Raw genomic sequence first — 21,280 nt, 5'->3', positions numbered from 1 at the left:
GTCAAGTGGGAGGGTTTTTAGAATTTGTCAGTCCATTTGTTTAAGCATATTAGAGAAGATTGTGGGGTTAAAGTTACTAAGGTTGCGAGTAAGAATGTATTGGTGCTGGTGAGAAGAAGAGTTAGTTGCACGTTGATTGAAAGCTGGGAAGTGGTCACTAATGGAATCAGGCATTGTGCCAGAGTTGGTTATTTTATTTGGATCAGAGACTAGGATCCAGTCAATAGTAGATCCAGGGGGGTTAGTTTTGTTAGGTTGAGTGATAGGGCAGATTTTTTGAGTGAAGTTATAGAGGTTAATGGATATGGATGGAGAGGGACTATTAACCTTGTTCCAATCAATATTTACATCACCTAGAATGTAGGTTTCATATTTAATGTTAGTAGATGCCCAGTGGAGGATATCTTCGAGGATAGAGATGTTTGTTACCAGGAGATATATATAGAGCAATAAAGCAGATGTTTTTATGTTTGTTCAGTTTTAGTAGTCCAGCTGTAAGTTCAGTGTTATTGAATTGAGGAATTGGAATTTGGAGGGGAATTAAGGTGAGGAGGTCAGAGTAGACTAAGGCAGTGCCACCACCTTTTTTATTTAATTGGTCATTTCTAAGGATGTGAAATCCTGGGGGCAGGATCTCTGAATCGGACATATGGTATTTAAGCCAAGTTTCAGAGATGGCTGGGATGTCTGGTTTGTTATGGCTTAGCCAAGCTTGAAATTGATGGACTTTGTTGTTGAGACTCTGGGTGTTAATTGTGAACATTTTTATGGAGTTGTAGGGAGTGGGAGGTACAGGGGGGAAGGATGCATTAATAATGGTATTGGGACCAGGGTTGGGGTGGATATCACCGGCTAAGACTAGGTTCTTGAAGGAGTTAATCTTGAGCCATTTGTATTTGAAAACTAAGAATTTAGGAAGATCTAAGATTAGTTTATGTGTCTGTTTTGTAGCAAAGGTGGAGAAGATTTTAGTGTGGAACACGTGTAGAGGCTTAGGCTGCAAGAGGGAAGGGGAGATAGAGTGGAAGTGAGAGTAAGAGTAAGGGTAAGGGTAAAGGTTGGAGTGCATGGAGGTTATTTTTCTAGGTAGAATTGGGCAGGCATTGGAGGACAATGAAGTGGTATAGCATAAGGGAATTAGTAAAAGAAGGAGGAGGCAGGGGGCCAGGTGGGTGTGGAGAATTATTAAAGGCATGTTTGTGCAAGGGGAGAAAGTTTATATGTAGTTGTGGAGCAGAGAAAAAGGCTATGCAGGAGTGAGGGTTTGGGAAGAGGAACAGGTGTTCTTAGAATTGTAAGAAGGGGAGGGGAATGTGATTGATTTGGGAAGTGGGTAGAGTGAATGTAAGTAAGTGAGCTGGCTATAAGTGGGTGGAGTAAGGAGGAAAGGTATCTATTGGTTATTTAGGGAGGATGTGAGGGGGATGGGAAGAATAAATGTAGGAGTGGTGGGGGCAGGTGGGAATTCGGGCAGGGTAGGGGAGTGGAGTGAGCCCACAGGTCAAACAGAGTGGGATACAGCTAAAGGAAAAAGGATCTGAGAGAACAATCTGTGAGCTGCTGATGGCTGGGTTGCTACCAGGAGGGAAAGGGTAAGTATAGAGCTGGAAATTCTGTGTTACTGATAGTTGGGGGAATAGCTGGGTGCAGTTATTAAGCAAATTGGTGGCGCGACTAGGAAATGTAAGAGTAGTCAAACAGCAGAGATATGTATTGCGAGATTCTAAGACGGAGAGAAGAGATAGGAGTGTGAGAAACAAGCCTAGTAGAGGGAGCAACCTGGACAGGGAAATAGTGTTACAGCTAAGCTAGAGATAAGAGATAGCTATTATAGACTTAGGGAAGGCTGTGATAGCTGCAGGAGGCAGCACAAGGACAAGAAAGTTTGTTTATTAAGGAGTAGAGAGGGGTATGTCTGCTCGGTATCCTGGCTAAGTCACTAGTTTTAATACTTTAAAATGACTGGTATGTTATGTATTTAATAGTATATATGTTTAATATAACACACATAGAAGATATGTTAGTAAAACTACAACTTTGCTGCTAAGTTTGGGGAACACATACTTTCTTGCTCCCCTTGGTAGCAGGGCTTTTGACTTTAAGATGGCAAGTTTCAGTAGTTTTAAGGATGAGTGGCTGGTAATATTTGTGGGGGTCCTTATTCTCTAGGCAGGTAGACCCTTAATCTTAGAGCAGGATAGGAGAATGGGAAGAGAGTTAAAGATGCTATGGCCAGGAACGCACAGCAGCTGGGGGGGGGGGGGTATTCCAGTAATTAAAGATGTGTGTTAAAAGTATCTTGACCATTTTCCCATGTATTCCACATTTTCCTTTCTAGAAAATATGCTTTCAACTCTTGATAGCAGTAACTTAGCAGTATGTTCTTTTGTTTCAGTCTTTCAAAAGCAAGCTCCTATGTCATGTTTTCTTTATGATTTACAAAACTTTAATATGAAATAGCAAGATACTTGACTTTTTTTAATTTCCCAATCTCCACATGGGCCATCTTACCCATCCATTCCTGTTTGCTCCACTGATGCATTTGGGGTTGGGATGGTGGCCTAACAGTTAAGGTGTTTGCCTTACAAACACATGGTGCAGGGTTTGAGTCTCACAAGGGATAATTGGCTAGGCTTACAATGGCTCGTAAGGGCAGTTAGCCTAGTACTAATCTATGAACAACCTATAACCTATTCCTTCCTTAGAGATAAGATCACTACAGCCTAGGCTGAGAGCCAAATGAAATTAGAGGCAAAGGAAGAAGCTGCATTCTGCACTTCAGTGTCTGGAGCAGTTGGCAATGCCCTCTTAAATCTATATATCAATAATATTTTTAGAATGATCTCTTTACTGTTGAGTATCTTCAGGTCTAACCAAAATGTTGCTGTGCATTTCATTTGAAATAACTGTGTTATTACCAATTTGGATCTGGACGAGGATCACTTACGGGTCGAAAGTGCTACCATTCATTCTAGCCCCCTGGTAAGCAGTGCACCACTGCAGTGGAGGCTTGCTACGTTCTTTGCTGTGTGCATTGTACCCACAGTCCAGCAGGAGTCACAGTTGAAACCAGATGAGGTACCACTCTCCATTCACAATGGGAAGCTTGTTTCAGTCACTCACTGCCATTGTCTTTCAAACATGCTTTCCAGCACTCACATCTTCTAATGAAACATGGATTATGTATTGTAAAGTTGGGGCTTCATCCTTTCATGCTATGAGTCTAGGCATTATACATGAGTTTTGAACTGTACTGCCTTAAAACTTATCAAATTATTTCTGATTTATGCTGAACTAAACATAACTTCATTTTGTAGATAATCTTGTTAAATATCATAAGATTCTGTCACACTTTCAATTCAAAAACCATGCCTTCTGCAGTTTATGAATTTAGGCAGTAAGTCCTGATGTTCATAAATGACATAAATAATAATTATTGAAGGCCAAACTCCAGCGACTCTGGTGTATAAAGCCCGATGATATCTATTATTTCCCCAAACAGTCATAATACAATTAAAATAATTTTTTTAGATCAAAGAAAGAGCCACACTAATTAAATCAATTAGTTTATTTAGAGGATCATGGAAAAAATGTAGTCAAGTATAAATGACAGGATTTACATAAAAAAATCATTGTGTTTGATCTAGTATAAACATTCTTACAGATGTATTTGCTATTATTTTTTCGTTTAAATAAGCTTCCATAAATTATAAAACAAAATAACCTATATTTTATGAAATGCACATTCAAAGCTAACTAACCTATCTAAGCTACAATGCTCTTTTAAGATTTCTTGTAGACAGACACTACAGCCAAATTCATTACATTCCCAACCTTCTTTTTTAGGATATAAGGTTTTATCCAAAAGCATTGTGAAATAGGGAGAGCTAATTCATTATCTAAGCATCTCCAAAAGTAATCTGTCCAGGTCTGGATATATATTCATTAAGTGTCTTTATCTTGCCATTACAATCATCACATACTTTTCATACTTGGTATTTCATATGCATAGTCTACTTTTGATTGCAGAAGAAGTGCTCAGTCTGAGCATAGAAGCAAAACAGCTATTCAACTGCTTAACAATGTTTTTCTCACACTTAATTAAATTGCCTTCATCAATAACACGTGCTTCAGCACATAAATTATCTACATTGATTTAATGAATGGATTTATGAGTATAATGATGCAGAGCTATTTTTAATTTTGTCTTCTAAATTTAATTCAAAATGTATTACTGCAAGTTATTTCTTATATTGTTTTAATACTTAAAGGAATTTCAGTCTTCTCCTAATTATGCAGTTTCTTTTTTATTACTAATTAAATTTTAATTTACTGTGACAAAATATAGCTTCTGCTGTTGCACTTGCTCATAATGTGAAAATACTTTTCTACAAATTGATTCAAAGCATTTCTTAATGTGGTTCAAATCCTTTTTAAATTCTTATCCATAATGAATAAGTAATATTTTCAAAGGACCAGTTTCTTACACATTTTTCTACAACTGACTTATGCAATTCCCATCCCTCCAGAAAACCTTACTTTGCTTTTTTTATGTTATTTTTATTTTTCTTGTAGTTTAACTTCAAAAGGTCAGACAATTGTAAGTTATTTACATTAAGTAATACAGTGTTAAACTACTCTGCTTCCTACAGTTCTAATCACAAAGTCTATAAAGGCACTTAAGAGCTTTATCTTACTGGCACTGGTTGACACTGATCTTACAGGTACATGCTTTTTTCCTGTTAATGCATTTGTTTGTCAGATAAATCCAACTGAAAAGTCACTGACTCTGATATGTTTCTAGTCCACACTGTCTGAGCTGTCACACCATACTTGGGAGGATGATTTGACATGTGCATTTTTTTTTCTAATGCCAAATTGTTAAATTCTCATGAATGTAGTAACATTAATGAATCATCACTTTGTAGGCATAGATCCCATTTAATGTTCACACAACCATGGATAAATATCTAACATATATATATATATATATATATATATATATATATATATATATATATATTACAAGGATGACATCCTTTAGGGCCTTCTTGTTCCATTGGTTCACTCAGTATATTTCCTCCCTCAGTTCTCCACATCTAAATATATAGTTAGTGATTTACATAAGACTTGTGGATGTACAAACACCTTGTAGAGAAAACTGGAAAATAATAACAAAAGATTAATGTGAGACTAATCGTGGATTAGAATGATGATGAGACGTGAATAAGGCACCATTATTCAGGTACCCACAACAGTAATCCACCCACCCACACCACCAGCTCCACTGTGATCAGTTTCAGCTGATAAGTAGAAATTAATATTTTACGTGTGAATAAATATTACAAGGACTCTGCAGATAGGACATATTCTAGGCACATATGGAAGATGTTAATATTTTTGTGATAGTGTCCAATATAATTTTTTTTTAGTGCTTACAGAACATTTTGTTCCCATTTCTGTAACACTACAATTGGATGCCAAAATGAAAGTTATATTCAGACTGAAAGCTTGGTTACATGTGCAGAAACAGCCCAAACATAAATGTTAATACTTAATTGTGTGTTAGTGAAATGCCATATTGAATGACAACAGCACTTTTTCTGTTCATCTTCTTTTTTATATGTTATGTTATATGTTAATTATAGAAATTAAATATTTTTTCTAATGTTCCATTTCTCTAGGCATACCCATGAGTCATAACATGAGGAACATGGTAAAAGTTTTAAATCTAAGTTAGAAAGTTTGATCCAATGTGTATCCTGTTTCAGAGGAATACAGAAGGCAAGATTTTCTTTTGTGATTTTACTTTTGCTATGTAATAATGGATAAAGTAAATACGTTATTAGATATGTGGCGATAAAGTTGATAATGGCGCATCATTTGCTTGTTTTCGTCCATTGTCTGGTACATATCTTATGTATTTGCCTACTTCAACACTTATTTAATATAAGGCTGTGAATAAAACTTGGGTGATACTCATAGTCCAATGTTTCATAGTTACATGAAGAGAATCTGTGAATAAAACCAGTACATCCATATTTTAAAAAGCAAAGCATGACCAAGCAACACTGGTTTCAGAACTTTCAGCTTTGTGATGGGAACACCCTGTACAGTTTTACATTTCTAAACTGGCTTAAACTAACATTAAAATGAGTGTAGTTATGTGACAAAAAATCTGTTTACACTTAGTTTTGTTCCACAAGCAGTAGGCTGTGCAGATCTGCATGTGTCTGTGAAGACTTTCAGCAAGATGTTGCTCTGGCTGTGTTGTGGTGCTGCTGCCCTGTAGCTTATCAAACCTTTCAAAAGTCTTTTATTTACACTTAATGTGCCCTTATATGGACACCCTGTTCTGGCTTTTATAAGAGTGGAAAGGGGGAAGATAAGGCAGACAGAAATAGAGGCGAGAGCAGGTAAGGAAAACACAACACAAACACATTAAGAGAATCATGCAGGAAGAGATGGGAAAGAATGAGTACTATGTTTTTGGTGGGGATAAACCCTCGTTTTCCAAATTGTTTAATACAGAAATTTAAGGAGAAAGGAAGAAAGGCAGAGTGTGTAGGAGAGGGTGAGTGAAGAGTTAAGGAATAGTTTTTTTTTTCCATAAAATATAAAAAAAGACAAAGCAGAGAGGAACACTGTGGTTGGCTGACAGTGAGAGGGGAGACCAACACATACAGATGGCAAACAGAGATAAAAAAGGAGGATGAAGACAGCCAGGAAATTAAAACCACTGCTGTCTGGAGGGCCTCATATATTCCCTAAACAGAACGAAAAAGAAACTGGTGACAAAACAGTTGGAAACAGGACCCTCTTCACGAAAATGCTGAAAAAAATTTTCGTTTATTGACTTAAAGTGCATTCAGTATCATACACTTTTCGACAAGCCAGTACTTGACTTCTTCAGAAGACAAAACAGTAAAACCCTCAAGTGGGCTTGCCTTTATACAACTTCATTAATTAAAACTAATTAAAAAAGGTTAATAAACCTATTAACCTATTTGCATTAGAACATTTTGTGCTGCAGTCAATGAGATACAAGTGTCAAATGCAGCCATTACAAACAAGCTTGCAGAGCATTTGCAGAATCTTTACTGTGCATCCAAGCCACAACAAAGAAACACATAAAAAATACATAAAAAATATAATTTGCAATAAAAATATATGCTTATATAGTATAAAAAGTATATACTTGTGTGATATATAAAGTATAAACACACATATATAAAAGAACTACATCAATCTCCAAATTGGTGTTAGTACCTAATTTTAAAGTACCTAATTTTGAGGTACTGTACAGCTAGTGGAAAGCAAACCCAGATGTAATACATAGCCACATTCCTACATACTTTACCCTTTATTATGCAATTAATACATGCTGTGCTATAAAAACAAGTATTTGTGTAATGAATGCTGGTCATTGGGTGTATATGAGTGTATATAGGGAGGTCTACCTGTTTGTGCTAGCAAAAAATAGGTCCACAAGACTCACACTACATAACCCCAATATAGTGGTCTCCTAGAACCAAAAGTATATAAATGTAGAGGAATAAATAAGGAAAGAAAGGACAGAAGGCTAAACGAGAGAATCTATGAACACCTTTACAGTATTAAGAGTAATAGATTGTCCAACGCTCTGGCAAGACACATTAATGACAATCCAGGACACGAGTTTAAATTCAGGGCCATTGACCAACAGGTCAGTGATGGAAGGGGTGGCCATGACTCATTAAAACTTGAAAGGAAAGAGCTTCTCTGGCAACTGAGAGTTAATGCGAACCAGAGACCTGGCATTAATGAGATGTGTTCAATCCAGTGTATATTGAGGTTGAAAAACTTAGAGAGGTAGTGATTTTTAAACATTCCCTAAAGATTTTTAAACATTCCCTAAATATTTTCAACTATTGTAACTTTAAACAGTAGATTGTTAGTTTCAACTTGCTTGTTTTAGTCTCTATTTACTTTAAGAGGTAAACACCTGGTAACACCAAGGTGTACATTTTTCCACCCTCTTCCTAGTGGTGGTTTATGGTCCCTTTTTCTTTCTTTCTTTCCTTATTTATTTCTCTATATTTATATTTTTGGTTCTAGGAGACCATTATATTGGGGTTATGTAGTGTGAGTCTTGTGGACCTATTTTTTGCTAGCACAAACAGGTAGACCTCCCTATATACACTCATATACATCCAATGACCAGCATTCATTACACAAATACTTGTTTTTATAGTATAGCATGTACTAATTGCATAATAAAGGGTAAAGTATGTAGGAATGTGGCTATGTATTACATCTGGGTCTGTTTTCCACTAGCTGTATAGTACCTCAAAATTAGGTACTTTAAAATTAGGTACTAACACCAATTTGGAGATTGATGTTTCTTTATATATTTGTGTTTATACTTTATATATCACACAAGTATATACTTTTTATACTATATAAGCATATATTTTTTATTGCAATTTATATTTTTTATGTATTTTTTATGTGTTTCTTTGTTGTGGCTTGGATGCACAGTAAAGATTCTGCAAATGCTCTGCAAGCTTGTTTGTAATGGCTGCATTTGACACTTGTATCTCATTGACTGCAGCACAAAATGTTCTAATGCAAATAGGTTAATAGGTTTATTAACCTTTTTTAATTAGTTTTAATTAATGAAGTTGTATAAAGGCAAGCTCACTTGAGGGTTTCACTGTTTTGTCTTCTGAAGAAGTCAAGTACTGGCTTGTCGAAAAGTGTATGATACTGAACGCACTTTAAGTCAATAAACGAAAGTTTTTTTCAGCATTTTCATGAAGAGGGTCCTGTTTCCAACTGTTTTGTCACTCATATATTCCCTGCCTGATGGACCTGGATGGGCAACCCAATGATGTGTGTGTGTGTGTGTGTGTGTGTGGGGGGGGGTGGGGTTGTGGCTTGATGTTTGGAGTTTACTGGGACAGTGAGTCTCGTACCCACTGTCAGAATGATTCATAATGGCCCCAGTGCCTCTCCAGCACTATTTTAACCACAGCCTCAACCAGGTCTTAAAGCCCATATTCCCAGCTTACCAGGTTGCTACATGCTGGCATGTCCACAGGGGTGGGATACTGCTCCCAACCTGTGAAGTGGTCCCCAGATGGGCAGGGGGGAGAATGAGAACATTCCCCCACCTAGGAGGCTTACAGTCAAGTTGCACCAAGAATATCTGGACCTGCAGAAAACAGAACATGAAAGGGAAAGAAAAAAAAATCAACAAAGGGGAAAAAAGAGAGATGGAGGCAACAAAAGGACTCATAATTGCTAAATAGCTAATGCAGTTGTTTCAATGACACAAAAATAAGAAAAGTAACTTTTTATTCCAGAATATGAAACTGTCAGTAACCAATTATATATCTTGCAATTATTACTATGATGAGTCAATACTTACAAGTACCGGTTGAGGTTCAGGTCTGCTTTTATTGATATTACTGCAGTTATTTTACTATGACTGAATAATCACATTAATTTACTCAATGCCATGCCAAAAACATCTGAAATTAATTAATGTTGATGGTAAATGCTGACAAGTACTGTATCAGGATCAAGTTTATTTTCACTTCAAAATATTCATTAGTGACATACTCCATTTCTTTTCACTTGACTGATTTACTATAATAAAATCATATAAATCACAATGAATATATTTATTGAACATTTAGTAATACTGAGCTACGACAGTCTGACAACTTAAGCCCTGGGATTCAACAAAGACTGTGTAGGCTTTGCGCAAAGCCTTCGTAGAGTTTATATGTTTGCAAAATGGTGCTTGATGAGCGGTAGAGCACAATGCATATTAATTGGCAATGGCAAGTCTAAGCTAGGTTTCATGGCTGGCAACAGTGCTGTTGACCAGGAAACCATGTAAACGAATGCAGATATCAAATCTGTGTAAAGCAGAGAACCTACAGTCAGCGGATTTGCCCGGAATGCCACAGTGATCACCAAGGCTTCACAGAGAGCTGTCAATCTGTTTGTGTAACACATCTGCACAAAAGCCAACATAATGAGTGACAAATAACTAGAAATAAGGACATATTAGCATAGTTGTTGCATAGAAATGTGTTAGAATGAAACTCTCTCAACCTCTTAGAGCAAGAAATCTAGACAAAGCCATAAATAATGGGGGGAGAAAGACCCAAAACTAGGGACAGAATTTTAATATTGGTCCTCCAAACTTAGAAATCTGAAGGAATACTAGGTTGTACACTAACATGAACTTTCTGAAGAGCATGAAGCTTGAAACTCAAATGTCTGTCATCAGTTTCTAACTTTCATCTGCAATAACATGTTAATGATTTTCCAGAAAACCAAAAAGTTATGAGGAGAATATCAAAAATATGAGACAAAAATTGGACATTCTCCACAAATCAGGACAGTTGATAGGTATGCACTCAAATGTATGTAATATTGAGTCACATCAGTCCTGGGATCATCCCAACGATATGGCAGAAAGCCACAAATTTGATAAGGAAAATATCATGGAAGGTGAGAGGTACGAATGTGAAGTATATGGTCCAAACACAGTAAAGGAGCCTAAGCCTTTTGAAAGAATCAAATGATGTCCTCAAGTTTCAAGCAAATGTTCATATCTCTGGAACCACAAGAATTATGAAAGAAGTATAAACGCTTCAGCACAAACTATTTTTATAGTGGTAGTATTCTTTAGGTTCTAGGTCTTAAACTGAATTTTATAAGTCACAGTAAACACAGTAACTATTACATTTGTAGTATTTTGGAAACAAATTACAATATCTCAGCAATCACTCAAGTTACACACATTGTCAGCAGCATTTTATTTATCTAGCTGAGTGCTTTTATAAGAGGCTAAGGAGTTTTGTCTGTGTTATGTGGTTGTTGAGGTATGTAGAAAAAATTGAAAATTATATTTATATAAATTAATATTATAAATAACAACACTTAATATCTTTTTACCTGCACTAAACAGAGATCAAATATTAATGCAGTCAAGTTTGCCATTGTGTAAGCTTTGAGATAAAATCTTTTAAAATGTTGTATGGTTTTGGAACTATTGATGCAAATATGAACAAGCAATATTTGATGCCTAGTGTTGGTAGGAGTTAACTACAGATGCACCTGAAGCATCACTTGGATGTAATGACTTAAACTGGGGTCAGTAATTAAGGAGCCTTAATCCTCACTACAGACTCCAGTAAGGGAGTGTCATAGAAAACATTAAATCACAGAGCACACAAAAATAAAATTCGGCAATTTCTGTTAAGAGCACAACAGGAACATGCTCTATTTCCTGGGATAACCTCCATCAACCCTAAATGTAATCCATTATCATACATTTCAGAGCAATGTGTTTCAGTTTAAGACATCTGCCTCACTCACACTCAAAATAAATTCAAATCTCACACACTCAAACACTTATGAGAAGCCTCTAAGTAGTCCAAGGCACCCGGGAAACATAGCCACTAATAAATCAAATTAGCAACTTTATTCAGCCAAAATAAAAACACATTTGATGTGTTTTTATTTTGGCTGAATAAAGTTGTTAATTTGATTTGTCAGTGGCTGACTACATTTCCTGGGTGCCTTGGACTACTTAGAGGATTATTTGGTACTTTTGGTATTTTTATTGTGAGACTTATGGGAAGCCTGACACATATTTCTAGCAGTGTCCCCTCCCCAATACAAATGGTAATGCTGGCACCAGAGTCAAACAGGTCTACACACCCTTCAAATGGTGATCAATTTATTAAAAATTAAATATTCGAAATAAATGATCAAAAGCAGCCAGGCATTCAAGGTGACCTGGGGAGCATCAAACAGGTATAAGCATGCTCTAATCTCTAAAGAACACATTGATTGCCCAGCCACAATGTAAAGTAATAAAAAACATTTAATAATAAGTAAAGTGATTGCAAGAATGTAAATCAGTAACTTTCAGTAAACACCAGAATTCAGTCACCAGAAATATAAAATTAAACTGTAGGATAGAAGTCCATCCTCTTAGAAAAACTCTGTCTTAATAACTAAACTTCCCTAATCTAACTAAAGAGTACCATCAATGATCTAATATAAAAACATAACAGCAAGACAAAGGCAGGCTTAAAGTTCTGGTAAGTGCTTTTTCCAGGTATCTTCTGACTGCAACTCTTCACTAACTACTGCTCTTCACAAACTGCTCAGCTTAAAACTCTCAGCTGTCTTACTTGAAAAATAACAGTCAGCTATTTGAAAAAGTTATTTTCCTGTCAATCAGCTGTTCCAATAATCACCTAGCAACCAGGAACATTCTAATGACATCACCTACTGTTCAGCTAATTCTGTGCAGATAATGTGTATTTTAGAATCTCCCTCACAAACATGTGCAATTAGAAATGTATCAAAATGCTGACAGTTTCTTTAAACATTCTGTAAAAGCAGGGAGATACTCAACATTTTAAAACTTATTTACATTTTCACAATTAGACATACTGGCATACAATACAAGTTAATTTAAAAATATACACAAATCTCCTGCCAGACAAACTAACACAGATGATAGTGTTTCATTTTCTTCACACACCCCTTGAAACCACCCTTGAAAATCAACACTTGAGAAAAATGGGTCTACCTGAGAATATTAACCCACTCCTCTCTCAGACAATCCATATGCATTGGCATTATCAATCCACTGTCAATCCACTACAATATTGTATGGTCATATCATATGCTTACAATCCTAGACTCCACCTCAGTAACTTGGCATTTTGCTTACTGACCCTAGTAATCCATGTTAAATGGTTATGATCTGTGAGTACAGTGAATTTGTATCCCACAAAGACAGGGCTGCAGCTTTTGCAATGTCCACACTATGGTCAAACACTCTTTCTCCACAGCTGCATAACAATCTTCTCTCAGTTGTAGTCTATGGCTCAGATATACCACTGGGTACTCTTCTCCTTCTGCAGAAACTTGGCTAAGTATAGCAGCCCCCGCCCCATAATTTGAAGCATCCACCTGTACAATAAATTATTTATTGTAATCTGGGCTGGCTAACACAGGGGTGGTCCTCCTGAAATATATTTTAGTTTTTGTAAAGCCTGTTCACAATCTGTGGTCCACACTACTTTGTCCAGTTTATTCTTCCTATATAGGTCAGTAAGGTGTGCAGCTATGGTACTTCAATTTGGCACAAATTTCCTATAGTACCCCACTGTCCCTAGAAATGCTGTCACTTATTTCTTAGTAACAGGAACTTTCCACACTTGAATAGTTTCTGCCTTGACAGGTTCTGGCCTAATTTGATTGCTTCCCACTCTGTGTCCAAAGTAAGTGACATCTTCCATATTCACTTGACACTTACTGGTTTTAATGGTTAATCCTGCCCTACTTAATCTACCCAAGACCTCCCTCACATGTTGGTCTGCAAATGCCCATAGCATAGTCTTCAAAGTAGAGTTTAACCTCTCCACAAGACCATTAATCTGGGGATTGTAGGGGTGGGCTTTAGATGTTTCACCCCACAACACTTCCATAGACAAGTCATCAGGTCTGACATGAAGTTGGTACCTCAATCAGTCAGTATTTCCTGTAGAAACTCTACTCTGCTGAAGATTTCTTGCAAAACACTTGCCACCTTTTCTACATTAATATCACCTGCAAAAGGAATATTAGGGACTTTTGCTAAAAATGGCAGATGGTAGGCTCTAGGCTCTACCAACTGCTGCACTACCTCCTCTTCCAGCCTTCCCTTAAGAGTCTATTTTCTATACAACAAACCTTCCTTCTCTTCCTTAATATCCCCTTCTCAAGGAATATCATGGACTATAGTTAAAAGTGGCAGACAGGAGGCTGTAGGCTCTACCAACTGCCATACTACCTCACCTTCCAGCCCTCCCTTAGGAGTTCACTCTTTAAACTTATGTTCTCATATACAGACTCCCCTCTTCCTTGAACCTCAGGTGCTTCCTTAACTGTCTCCCTCAAGCTTTGTAATGTAGTGTCCATACGTTGAACCTGTCTCAACTGTACATTTGCTACCCACCCAAGCTCCTCTTCCACAGGAAGCCTAGTATATTCTGACAGCTGTACCTCACTGTCACTCTGAGTACTTTCACTCACCTCCATCCTTGCAGTTACCATGTCCAAGGGAACATCAGTACATCCCAGCAGCTGTAGCTCACTTTCATACTTACTGCTACAGAATAGCACTTTCTCTGAAACAGCCACCATACTAGTCCCAGCTTCAGGTATGATATCTGCCTGGGTCTCCCCCAGGCTACCAGACTTACATGCCTATCTCCTGTCTATGTGTCACTGCATGCACACAAGGCACTGCATAATCACAGACATTCCTATCAGGACATCTGCAGAAATATTCTCAAACACAAGCTCTCCTTCCACAGGAAGCTTAGTCACTTCCAACAGTTGCATCTCTCTGTCACTCTGAGTACCACCATTCACCTCCATCCTTGGAGTCACCATGTCCAAGGGAACATCAATACCCACCAGCAGCTGTGGCTTACATTCAGACTTACTGCTACCAGATAGCACCTTCTCTGAAACAGCCACCATGCCAGTCCCAGCTTCAAGTATGAGATCTTTCTTGGTCTCTCCTAGACTACCGGACCTACATGCCTGTCTCCAAGCCTGACTGCATGTCACTGCATGTACACAAGGTACTGCATCATCAATGTCATTCCCTATCAGGACATCTGCAGGAACATCCTCAAACACACCTACTTACTTGCTTCCTTTTACACCCTCCAAGTCAAGATGAACCCTAGACAAAGGTATTTGGAATGGGGTCTCTTCCAATGCTCAGGCTGGAGTGGACTGCCCAAGCAAGTACTGCTTTTCCCTAACCACTGCAGACCTCACAATGGTTGTATTGGGGGGTCCTGATGGAGAGATGAAAAGTCAGCAAGCAGAGGAGTGTAGTAGTGCTGAAATTAAATTCATCCTCAAGTCTTGGTGAGTACTTTCTCGAGGTGGACCCTGTTTTTCACAAAATCTCACCAAGGTGATACTGATATATAGACTGTATTTATATAGCATATTATCATGGACAGAAGTAAATCAAAAATGAAAAAAGATAACTGGGGGCACAAGACCCAGGATAAAAAAGTGCCCAAACCTGGTAGGTGCACTGGTGCCAGGACTGGAAAAAATGACAGTGCAGAATCCTCAAAATGTGGAAATATTCCTACAATGGGGCCAGGCCAGGCTCAGGAGGAGAATGGCCCCCATGTTGTAGAAGGAAGCAGCAGTCCACAAAAAGGACAAAATTGATTGGCCAAAAAAGAGCCATACAGATGATACAGTGGACTATTGAGGATAAGAAAGAAATTATGTATTGTTATTATTATGCAAGAAGCCCCAAATTTCCAGATACAAGATATACAAAATGATTAAGAGAGAAATTAGAGGAAAGAAAAATACTTTCACAGGAAAAACTGTCAGAAGCTTCAGATAACAATTTGCATTCATTAATACAACAGATTTTTGAAAAACAGTATATAGATCAAGAAACTTTGATCTCTTTGGAAAAAGAAGCCTTTGAGGAAGTGGAAAAATATAAACAACAAAACATAGAGATATTTGAAAAAGCTAAAAAAGAGATGTGGACATGGGAAAGAGAGAGAGATTTGATATGGTGCAATATTTATGTAAAGGAGAAAGCTAAGTTAACTAATATAGAGAGGGCAGTCTCAAAAGTATTCAAATAGAAATGCAGGCAAAGGCATCCAGATATGGAACATTTCACAATAAAAAGATTAATTACACAAAAACATAATGTAGAAAAGATGATTAGTAAAGTAAAAGTTAAAGAAATAGAAGCTGATGTTATGGACTGCCTGCAAAGTGAAGGATTTAATGTAGAAGGTCTAAGACAGACTACATCACAGTATGCTGGAGTATGTCCCTAGAATAAGGAAAAGCTAGAAGACCAGGAGGCATGTGAAGAAGAAATATGGACAGGGGAAAGGAAAAGAGAATTAATATGGTGTAATATTTATGCAAAGGAGAAAGCAAAATTAATTAATACAAAAAGAGCAGCACCAAAGATATTTGAAGAAAAATATAGGCAAAGGAATCTGGATATGGAAAACTTTACAATACAAAAAATAAGAAGACTAAGAGGAAAAGTAGAAAAGGAGATGAGTAATGGAGAAGTCAAAGAAATAGAAACTGAAGTAATAGAACAGCAGCAAAGAGATGTATTCAATGTAGAAAATCAAATGCAGAAAGCACCACAACAGGATAGAGCAATGGATATCCAAATTAAGGGGAAACCAGTGGAACAGGAAGTAACTGGTCAGGTGCCATATCAAGATATTTTGGAGCCTTCCACAAGAAACCAGTATAAACATTAATTTGAAGCCAGACAGCAAGAAAAGGAACAGGAAACTGTGGAAACTCTGATGCAGTCAATGTTGAGGAGTGATAGGCCAGTGAGTTCTCATATGACAGAACAACAGATGACACAGGATGAAATTGAAGAGAATGTGCCACAGGAAGATGCTATAGAACTTTCTATAGAATGCCCACAGGAAATGGAAAACAATGGATGTACCCTCAGTATGGAAGAAAAGGAGTTAAGAGAAGAGTTGCTTGATTTAATAGACAAAGATAGATATATCAAGATCAATGAGAGAAATAGACTGCAGAAGGTTAATAAAATCCCAAAAGTCAGAAGCTTGATAAAACAAATGAACACAGTAATTACCACTGTCCATAGAGACCCATGTGATATAACAGAAGTAAACAGAATATATTACTGTGCTGCTAAATTAATAACTGATAAAGTTCTACCACAGGAACATATGGTAGCGAGGGAAAAGAGGGGGCAACAGCGAATACCATCATGGAAATATCGAATAGAGAAAACTATAAAGCAGCTAAGACAAGAAGTATCATTGTTAGAAGATTATAGAAGAGGGAACAGATCAATGAAAATATTAAGAAAGATAGATGTGATCAGGATCTATTATGCACTATTGGAGATAAACTAAAAATTACAAAACAGGCGGAAAGACTTAGAAGATATGAAGATAAATATAAGGGAAAAACACAAAATAAACAAATTATTGATGACCCAAAAACGTTTTATAGAGAACTGGGAAATAAGGTAAAAGTAATAGACAGACCGCCAAAAAAGAGGAAGTAGATACATTTTGGAGAAGTATCTATGAATATCCTGTGGAACATAACAAAGATGCTAAATGGATAGGAGAAGTAAAAGAGAGAATAAGAAGTTTAAACGTACAGGATATGAAATGGAATGAAATAACTAAAGAGATTGAAATAAAGTTGAGAAAAGCCTCTAACTGGAAAATCCCAGGCCCAAATGCAGTACTTAACTTTTGGCGTAAAGTATTATCTTCTTTGCACGATGATTTAGCCATGAGTAAGAACTATTTATATATGCACCCCGAACACACACCGCACTGGTTAACAACAGAAAAAACAATGCTCTTACTTAATAGTGAACCTGCAAGCTACCCTAAAAATTACAGACCAATAACTTGTCTTCTGACAACATACAAACTATACACGGGAATTAACGCTGACAGAGTTTATAGTCATTTTGAAGAAAACTCAATTATGGCAGTAGAACAAAAGGGCAATAAAAGAAAGTCATATGGAACAAAGGACCATTTGTTGTTAAACACAGTTATAGTGGAGAATTGTAAGAAGGGGAAGAACCTAAATGTGGCATGGATTGACTACAAAAAAGCATTTGATAGTATCCCACATTCATGGATAAAAGAGTGCTTAAAAATGTGTAAGATACACTCTACACTGATTGATTACATTACCATAACCATGAAACAGTGGCATACCACTTTGCAATTAAACCATAACAAAGGACAGATTATTATCCCAGGGATAAAAATTCAAAGGTGGATATTCCAGGGTGACTCTCTGTCGCCCTTGTTATTCTGCCTTGCCATTAACCCATTAAGCTGCTTACTTAACAGCCTAGGCCATGGCTACAATTTGGCTTCTAGAAAACAACAAAGTCTAATGACTTCTCATCTTCTCTTTGTTGATGATTTAAAATTGTATAGCTCATCAGATGAGGAACTGAAAGCACAGCTGCAGGTTGTCAAAACTTTTTCAGATGATATCGGAATGTCATTTGGTCTTGATAAATGTGCAAAAGCAACCCTTAAAATAGGAAAATTGCAGCACCAGGAAAACATCAGTTTGGGACAAGAATGTGATATAAAAGAACTTGAGCAAGAGGGGGTGTATAAATACTTGGGAATTGATGAAGGATCAGCAATAAAACCTGAACAAATTCAATAAGGCTTATTTAGGAGTACTTTATAAGACTTAAATTAATCCTGAAAACAGCATTGACACCTAGGAACAAGACCCAAGCTATAAATCAATTTGCTCTTCCTGTCCTAACTTATAGTTTTGGAGTGATTGACTGGCCCCAAAAAGTGTTGGGTAGATTGGATATCAAAACAAGAAGGATGCTTCATGCTCACCAAATGATTTATAAAAATCAGTGTATACCAAGATTATATATCCCCCGTTCTGAAGGAGGGATGGGCCTCCTTGAAATTGATTACATGTATAGATCTACAATAGTGGGACTCCACACATCTATTGGCCTCACAAGAACTAAATGTGGTGAAAATTTTGAAACATGAGGAGAATAAATCTAAGATGACATCTCTGCTTAATTTAGCAGAAGCATATCGACGTCAAGCAGGAATGAAAATCAAACCAGAAGTGGATAAAAACCAGGCAGTAACTGAATGTGCTAAAAAAGAAAAGAGAGAATATAAGGTGAAGGATCAGATGAGAAGGCAAGAAATGTGGAAAAAACATAAATATATTTGCAAGTACAAAAAGCTTCTGGAAGAGCCTCATGTTGATCAAGAACGAATGCAGAAATGGTTAAGGAGAGGTGAATTTACATCAAGAAATGAAAGGTTAATATTGGCAGCCCAAGATAGTGGGCTGCGTACACGCTGGTTTACTAAGTCCATTGAACATGTGGGAGAAACAGACATATGTAGGTTTTATGGAACCGAGTTGGAAACAGTTACACACCTTATTGCTGGTTGCAATGCTCTAATGGCAGAGGGACTGTATACTGAAAGACATAATAATGTGGCGAGATTGTTACATTGGAGATTGTGCAAACATTATGGTATTGAAGTGTCTGAAAAACATTGGAAACATGAGCCACAGAGAATCATAGAAAATGAAGTTTACATCACATGGGATTACCCAATACTAACAGTCCAAAAGATAGATGCTAGAAAACCGGACATAGTGGTCCAAGAAAAGAAGACAAAAGTAGCATTGATCATTGAAATTGCCACACCTAGTGACTATAATGTCTTGTGTACAGAGAGACACAAAGTCATAAAATACCTTGATCTGCAGGCAGAAATGAGAGCCATGTGGAAGAAAGATACCCATACAGTTCCAATAGTAGTAGGAGCAACTGGTCTTATAAAAAATAATTTAAAATCATATTTAGATATGTTACCAATTTAAGCAACACCATATGAATTGCAGAAGGAGTCATTGCTGGGCACATTGCAGATACTGCAAAGAGCACTTTTGGCTAACATCAAAGAGGGAAATAATATTAATTTCATGAACTTTAATCATTCTCTGACTTAGGAAGGGGGTCCATTCCCATCATGGTATTAGAAACCCAAAAGACATGGAGAAATCAAAAAAGAGTTATATCAGAAGCTCTGTCCCTCTTATCAGCTACCTGTTTACCATCTACTAAGATATGATATAAATTTTGGTAATAATTTGGCACCCCAGTTGTTTATAAACAATTTATCAGTGGCAGTTTGTCATCCACACTTTCTGGCTCCCTCAACTTCTGTTTCTCTCCTTGCCGTGATGGACATTTTGCTACTTTGTGTCCCCTCTGGTTACACTTGAAACATCTAATCCCAAACCATGCACTTGAATTAGTACTTCCCCTATTACTGGTGTACTCTGTTGGAGTGGTTTGACTGCCCTTTCTTATTCAGTGGTGCTCTGCTTGCCAAGTAGAATCCCCTTTTCTCTCCAACTCCTCTGCAGAGTTACACTCATGGTCGGCTAACCAGACTCTCATGTCATCAGGTAAAGTACTGATGGCTTCTTTCCTAACCAAAAGGTCACCTATTCCCGCAAAAGTGGTGATCTGACACCCAGTAACCCATCTGTGAAAGTAAGTACTTAAATTAGTAATATAATCATGTACATTTCCATCTGCCTTGCGTCTATGTTCACAAAACTTTTTTTCTATATGCCATGCCTCAGGTGTAAGTTTGAAACAGTTAAGTAAGTAACATTTCATTTTGTCATAATTCAAGCAATCTACATCATTTAACTTTGCTACAGCCTGAACAGTTTTACTATGGAGTAAGGGAGTCAGGAGCTGAACCAAAAACTCACGATCAACATCATATTGTCTACATACCCTCTCAAAGATATGAATAAAACTATCAAGGTCATCCCCATCCCTGTACTGAGGAAAAAGTTTACTGACCTTTACAGCTTCTGGGGTCTGGTTATTCCCTTGCACATTACCTCCATGACCCTCTCAAAGGGTAAGAAGCTCCACTTCATGCCAGTGTTGTCTCTCTTTCTCCTCATATTGTCTCTCATTTTCCTCAGCTTCTAAACGTCTAGCCTCCAGTTCATATTGGCACTGTTTATCCTCAGCCTCCATTTCATATCAGCACCACTTCTCCCTTTTCTCAGCCTCCAGGTGTCACATTTTATCCCTTTCTTCAGCCTCCAGACATTGAGCTTCCAGGCACAGTCTCTCGCACTCTAGACAGATTCTTGGGTCCTCTGAAGAAAATGTGGACCTGTCCCAACTTGGCAGGCTGCACATCATCAACACTAAACTGTATATCCTTCAAATGGCTGGTTTGACCTGTGGCTGCAACCAAGGTTGAAATCATTGCTTCCTTGTTCAGGTTGGCATGCACCAATCTTCTGGATTCACACTTCTTAGCCAACTGGATCTTTGTCAGCTTTCTAAAATCTTCTGCTGGCATCATTGCCTGCTACCCCTGACTACCTAATTAAGAAAAATAAATAAAACTGTGGTAGTTTGAAATTCTAAATATTTACCTTATGGCTGTCAAGAATGCACATCTTAATGACAACTATTCACAGGCTACTGAAATCTAATTAAAATCCCACACTGCTGCCACCAATTAAATGTGACACCCCCCACTTAAACTCTGGTTAGTAATTAAGGAGCCTCAACCCTCACTACTGACTCTGGTGTGGAACCATCATGGAAAACACCAAA

This window comes from Protopterus annectens, chromosome 1.part2 (assembly GCF_019279795.1).
Source record: "Protopterus annectens isolate FY-2018-M chromosome 1.part2, PAN1.0, whole genome shotgun sequence".
Lineage (NCBI taxonomy): Eukaryota > Metazoa > Chordata > Ceratodontiformes > Protopteridae > Protopterus > Protopterus annectens.
Note: the sequence above shows the minus strand (reverse complement) of the source record.